This window comes from Rutilus rutilus (assembly GCF_951802725.1).
Source record: "Rutilus rutilus genome assembly, chromosome: 14".
Classification (NCBI taxonomy): Eukaryota; Metazoa; Chordata; class Actinopteri; order Cypriniformes; family Leuciscidae; genus Rutilus; species Rutilus rutilus.
In genome coordinates, this window is record NC_140219.1 from 8,136,208 (window position 1) to 8,143,441 (window position 7,234).

The 7,234-nt window shown below is 38.4% G+C and overlaps 1 long non-coding RNA gene across 1 annotated transcript; it reads left to right on the forward strand.

Moving 5' to 3' along the window:
- Nucleotides 1-3,879: 3,879 nt before the first annotated feature.
- On the forward strand, nucleotides 3,880-6,795 carry LOC311304013. Its single transcript, XR_014629874.1, has 3 exons — nucleotides 3,880-3,985; nucleotides 6,281-6,337; nucleotides 6,430-6,795. It is a non-coding gene; the product is annotated as an uncharacterized lncRNA (long non-coding RNA).
- The last annotated feature ends 439 nt before the right edge of the window (nucleotides 6,796-7,234 follow it).

Genomic DNA, 7,234 nt, shown 5'->3' on the forward strand with positions numbered 1-7,234 from the left:
CTTATTTCTCTTCCAGCTGTGGCCTTCTGTCTGCTGTGTTCCTTTACTACTTGACTACTTTAGTGTAGACAAAGAATTGGAGAAACACTATTCACATCCAGCTGTGTTCTGATGCATCATGGGTAGGGCCATAATCATGCGCTGCATTTGTTGAAACATAATTTCCACGTAAAATAAGGATGCAATAGATAACATGTAGGCTTCCCACAATGCTTTGTGATCCCTAGGGCCCCGTAAAGAATCACCGCTCGCAAGATTTATCATAGTGGAATCATAAATAACTCTAAAACGCCCGGGTTGGATTTGTATGTTTGCCTGTGCTCAAGTCTGACATCATCTGGAAGGCATTCCAAGCAAACCTGTCCCGTGCTTTTGTCTGAATCCTCGGATGAAACCGTTTTTGGCACTTGCCTTTGTGTTGGCTTCTGGCTTGTCTCTTAAGAGAAGAAGATGGATCAGAACATCTACTTTCAGTAGTTGTGGAGGATGAGAAAAAGATGAGCTCTTGTAGTGTTTTCCAACTCTTTCTCCTTACCTGCAGTCGGCTCGATCATTAGCAGGCATAGGCAGCTTTCAGCGGTACACTCGCTCTAGATTGATCTCTGCTGCTTCAGCTGTCAGTGACATTTCAAATCCCTGTATAAGGATGAGGAATCTGCCCTCCGTAATGCATTTGCAGAAATTAAAATAGGTAGGAAGTGAACAGCATTATGGTCTCTTAAGACTAAACTGTAACTGAGATAAGGGTTGTACGCTGCCAGGCAAAAAACCCCAAAACTAATTCTTTTCCTCATGATTAATAGTTAGGGGAAGTTTTTGTTGCCTTTTGAGTATTTTAAGTTAGTACGAATTCTGTGTGGCAATACTTTCTGTAATGTTTTGGCAGAACAACTGTTGCAAAGGGGGCATTCATGTTTTGTCGATTTCTTTCTGCGTTTTTGGCTTACTTTTTATCTTCCAATTCAATGCAGTACTTGTTACATTTTATTTATACTCCATTATTTTCCATAGACATAATATTTGGGATTTTTCTTCTGTTTTATTGAGTTAATAATTGAAAAATAATTTCTTATGCTCACCAAGGCTGCATTTATTGGATCAAAAATACAGTAAAAGCAGTAATATTGTGAAATATATTATTACAATTTAAAGTAACTGTTTCTATTTGAATACATTTTAAAATGTAATTTATTCCTGTGATGTCAAAGGTGAATTTTTAGCATCCGTACGATTCCGTAAGTTTGTTCACTGCTTTTTCGGCATGTTGTATCATGTAAAAAATTGCCTCTCGAGACCCCTGATTTCAGTTTTGTTGCACCCCATCTATAAACGCACCCTAACTAAGTGTTTTTGGTGCAATTACATTTAGAAATACTTTTTAAAGCCTCGTTTTGTTTTCTGTCCATTTTTACAGATAGTAAAATTCCCCATTTGTCTGATTTCTTCATGCATGTGGTTGAAAGTCCCACCTTCAGAGTGACCACTTCCTGTTCCGCTTCATCTCGGATGGCATCATGGAGGTATTTAGTCGTCCAAGACAGGAGCTGTATGTTTTCCTACGGTTGCTTCACCCGATTCCCCTCCACTGCACACCAGATGTAACCAAAGCAGAGGACAAAACAAGTGCATTATTTTTTCAGAGGCATGTCTAGGAAGAGACATTGATGCGCGCTGACAGGGCCTGCTAATTGGAGTAAATTAATTTACCTCGGGCGCCATGTTCTCACAAAGTGCCGCGCTCCATGTGAATAAGTGATGATCGGCAGGGCTCGTATAAGCCCCGAGTTTTTAAATCATTTAGCAGCGCATTCTGCTAATTAGCACAGAGAAAGCCGGCTTTCAGCTACAATTAAGACGGGCCTCTGTCAGTCAGGGGACCGCAGCCGGGAAGAAGCACTGATTTATTCATCCTGCAAGCAGATGCTGAGTGCATTGGGGGTTTGGATGGAGGGACTTGGAGATGAAGCAAGCAAGGGGATCTGAGAGATGAAGGCAGTGAGGGAGAGGAGTGCAGTATGTGTGTGGGTTGCAGTCTGGTAGTGGGTTGTTATTAGTGTGCTGGTGCAGAAATGTTATTTTATTTTTTTTCCCCCTCAAGAAGAGGCCCAAACAAAGCAATGAGGCGAGCTGGTGCAGAACTGTAAGTCTGCCCGTGAAGTTGTGTCTAACTTGTTATTGGTCAGCTATGGGCTTTCTACCCATGCTCAGTTGACAAGTGTACTGTCCTGTACTATAGCAATGTCATTCCTATGATGCAGCACCGTTTAAACTCTGTAAATGAACAAAATATGGCCTGTGTTATAATTTAATAAAGAGGGTAAACCAGACTTTTAGAAATATTCTGGTTAAGATATCTTAAACTTTGTTGTTAACAGCTGTAAATGCTGCTCCACACAAACTCAAATCTGCACGTGCTACGAGTTTGGATCGCTTAAAGTGTGCTTTTTTAAACGCAACATGTGACAAGCATCTTCACATTCTTGTAGCGCTTATAAACTGGTTGTTGTCAGCAAAAGAGAAGCCTTATAGAGAAGCTTTTTCGACAACATAAAAGCTTGATGGTTTACAGTTAAGGCATTAAGATGGCCATAAATATTACTATTTTACTTTTACAGTTGTGCTATAAATTATTAATAATAATAAGAACCATTATTATTATTAAATACTTACTTTTACAGTAAAACAACAGTAATAGTTATTTTTCATAATTCATAATAATAATAGTCATATTAATATATAATCAAATTGTGCAGCCCTACAAACAAGCCTGGAAAACCTAGAGCTTAAAAAAAATAAAATAATAATAATAATTTTTATCACAATTTTTATCAGAATACCTTTTTCCACAATTGACCACAACTATTGCTAATAGTTTTTTCACGTTTGTTATGTTTGCACCAAAAATAATGTAACTTCCTGTAGAATGATATCATTAGTTCTCCCAAAAATTTTAATTATGTCCTCTGATGTAGGATGTAGGAGTAACGTGAACTTAGGGGAGAGTAGATGCCTCTTGTGGCTGGGCAACAAACTCAAGCTCCTCCGACATTTCTCTTGAAAAATACTCGTTTAAGTCCATTACCGGAAGCCAGTGATTAAAGTTTCTAAAGTTATAAATATATTTTTCTTACAAAAACGCATCAATTCGCTTCAGAAGGCTCTTATTAACCCCCTGGAGCCGTATGGATTACTCTTATGATGGATAGATGCGCTTTTTTGGCTTCAAAATCTCTGTTAATGTTTGCTCTAAATTTTGTCCTGTGTTCACTTTTTATTGTGATATTGTGATAAAAGAAAACTAAGTATTATGAGCTTAGTATTTTTTTTCCAATTTGTAAAGCCATATATGATAAGGGCATGAGAATGTACGGTGTAACAGGAATGAGCCGTAAAGTGTGTCTCGGATTCAAGTGTAGGGACCCAACTTTAAGAGCCCTAAAACATAGACTCATAACATTAACTCACTTCTTTTGAAAGGAGGAAATGCTCTATAGCCTAAAGAAAATATATCTCTGGACTTCGAGCCAAATGCCTATTATTTTCAGCAATCACTCAACAGTGTACACTACACATATCGAGTTTGTCTTGGCTCTGTAAAATCACTGGAACAGTCTGGCAGACCTTTTTAAACAAATTTACAAGGTGGTTGACAAGTAATGAGAAAATGCTTTTCATTCTCAGGTCCAAATATTTGACGCCAACACGGCGGAAGGTCTGGCTTTGACGCTGACTAGCATTTTGACTCTCAGGAACGACGCCAGTGGATCCATGTAACTACATTTGATCAGGCTGTTGAGATATTTGCTCTTAAGATGCTCTCTTTTTTTCTTTCAGGTGCTCTACGTATCTGTGTGTTTGGCTGTGCCCTCTGCTTTACAAGCTCCCTCCTGACCTTCGCTCTGTTTCGCATCTCGCAACACGTCCCGTCGGGCTAATCTCCAACAGATACAAGCCATACATTTTAGATCAGAGGATTAAGCCCATGGTAAAAGACAATGAATCAGTAAAAAGCTACGGTTCCTTCTGTTCGGCCTTGCATATGCGATCTGACGGATGACTCCTCGGGTTCATCCGTAACCCTGACAGCTTCAGTCTATAAACAAAACCTCATTTCAATTCCGACATCGAGATGTGACACTCGTGCGGCGAACGCTCACCCGAAGCTCCTCCAGCCCTACCGATTTATTCAAGGTCAGGCCCGCGCGTTCGTTTGTCTTATCGCATAATGGCTTGCAGGCTTCTGCAACTTGGAAATTTGTGTCTGGCTGTGAATAATAAATGTTATTCAGATGAAGCTGCTATAGATTTAGGACCCTGAAATTGTTTGCATTGGGCTGATTTTCCCCCCCTTGGCTTAAATTGTTGTTGACCAGTATTTATTTATCAGGTATTCCTGATATGCCTTTCCTTGGTTATAATTACTTGATTTGGCTTACTCTTGCTCTCTCTCACCAGTGCTAAAAGTCTTTCACTTTGATCTGAAAGTCTTTGCAGGCTCATTGACTGTAATGAGATCTGGAGAATCCATAAAGACGGCTGGGATTTGACTGGGAGCCGAAAACGCGGAGCTGGGAATCAGCCGTATTTCACGGACGGAGCAAACAAAATAATAATAATAAAAAAAAAATCTCTCAGATGACTTGGCAGCGCTTTGCATTACCCTCCTCTACGCCAGATCCGAACATTAATTTCCCCACAGTCTGAAATTCCTGTGTGGAGTGGGGGGGGAATTCACAGGAGAAGCAGGATTGGCATGGAGGCTTCTAGATGTTTCTGTTTGCGGCCCAAAAGGGGCGTCACGCGATGAGAGCCAGGGTTTCTATAATCTCAAGCGTTGACAAGCGCCCAGTCCATCAATCAGGGGCTCCAGGGTTTCGTTCCTTTGCTTTATCCAGGCCAACTTTCACACGGTCACTGCTGATGTCTGATAAAGCTGCTTTATTAGGTCAAGGAGAGATCGAGAGAGGGGCTGCCCTACCGCTAACCAAAAGATTTCTCTGAACGCCGCCCAGACGGCCTTGCCAGTTTCACACTAGCATCGCTGGGATGTTTTTCTCCATCAGATAAACATCAGGGCAGCGTTTCCTTCTTAATCTGTCAAAAGGGTTCAAACAGGATCTAAAAATATCCTGTCAGTGTTTGCCCACGATGTCCAACTAAATTAGGGGAGGAGCAGGGCTAAACAAAATTTGCATCAGACAACTTAAATGAGTCCAGGATTTTTTATTAGATTATAGGTCCATAATTATATTAGGTTTTAAATTGATAGAGAATAACTCTGACAACGCATGTTGCTGAGTAACTGGATACAAAAAGCTGTTGAAATATATAAATATATCCATTTTTTAGCCGTTTCGTAGGTTGGCTAGGCATGTTGTTAATATGTAAATTATGGAGGTTTCTTCAACTATTTCATATTCAATTATATATTCAATCTTTTTTTGTTTCTTCTCACATTGTAAACTTTTACCATGCACTTTTTATTTATTTTTGCTACTTTTTAAATATATATATATATATATATATATATTTCATTTAGAACTATGATAACATAAAGAAAGTTTGATTTTGATTGATAAATGTTTAAAATGTCACTTCCATCACTGTTATGTCTACTACAGAATGATTTTACATACATTTTTAAATGTGATGGGAATTGCATTGTAGTGATAATGTTCATGATATCGCTGGAAAAAAAGTGATAAATCACAGATTTAAGACATAGACAAATTGAATAAAATGATCAGAATATAACTATTGTGTTTTAAAAGAAGTTCAGAAAATGCCCATAGTTGAAAAAACACTTCAAAAAGCTTTGAAACCTGCAACAATATATTTTATTATTTAAATGTGTCAGTGGGTGAGAATTGCATATGCAAATGAGCTTTCTACAAGAAATTCGCTTTTGTGTCTGACAATTTGCAAAAACATTTATAAACTTGAAGATCTATATGTTATTTGTTATGGGGAGACATGAGGATTAAGATTCACATGTTGATATAGAGATGATTGTTCACTCTTTACAGCTTTAAGAGGTGTAACCTGCACCTGTGTGTTAATCTGAGTAATCACCTGCTGTTAATAAACACACATACTGTACAAGTGGGGCTTAGAACACACAATCCATAAGTAGCTACATGATTTCAAACACCACACACACCCTCACAAAGCTCCATATTTCATGCCAGTCTATCCTATTTATTATTAATGAGCATGTAAATAATCTTTTGCCGACCTGAGGTCTCAGGCTCAATTATTTTAATTGTGTTTTTTCCTCTAGTGTCCCAGCTGAGCTGTGTGGCCTGGTCTGAGAGAATCCGAGTCCTATCAGCATAACGTATGATTTCATGCTCTCTAACCTTCTGCTATAACCTGCTGGAGTCTTTCTGACCTTGACACTTGAATTTCTTTTCCTCTGTTCCTCTCCAGCACTTCCTTTGGCTGTCACGTGCAGGCTTGACTTGATAATCCGAGACAAGATGCTTGACGCAGAAGAACGACAAACTCATTTTTAATTATAAGGAGAAAAACCACCAGCATGAAACTTCAACACAGGACCATGAACAGAAGATAACTGAGGGTTTAAATACACTGTGGATGACGAGGAACAGGTGAGACTCTAATCAAGGAAACAATGACAACCAAGGAAACAGGAACTAAAAAGGAAAAGGGAAACTAGAACGTCAAACTAAGAGTCCCAACACACACAAACCAAAACCGTGACATTGGCTCCCCTTTTGTCATTTTCCTCTCACTTTCTTTGTTGTGATGTCTGTTTCACAAATGGATTGTTCTTTGGGAGAAGGTCTTTAAATGATTCATTTGAACTGATTCACAATGCATTTGAAGTATGAAGAAATTTTAGTTGATCTAGAAAACTTAGTGATGCAATTCATCTGAATATTTATGGCAGTTATATATTGTATAGTGTTGTTCCAAACATTGCTCAAAAATAATAATACTTCAGTTCAGAAGACCATTTGAAATGAATGTTTTCGCAGAGTTCAAATCTGCAAAGAGAGAGAGAAGGGTTTTTTTCATGCTTTGTTTCATAATTCTTCACTCTATTTCTTAAATACTGTATATAATTGCTGCAGTATATTAGTTATGTTAATCGTAAAAAACTAAAATTACTTCAAATCATTCAAATGTTTGGGATCTGTTCGATTTTTGTCTAAGAAAGTCTCTTATGCTCGCCAAGGCTGCATTTATTTGATCAAACATACAGCAAAAA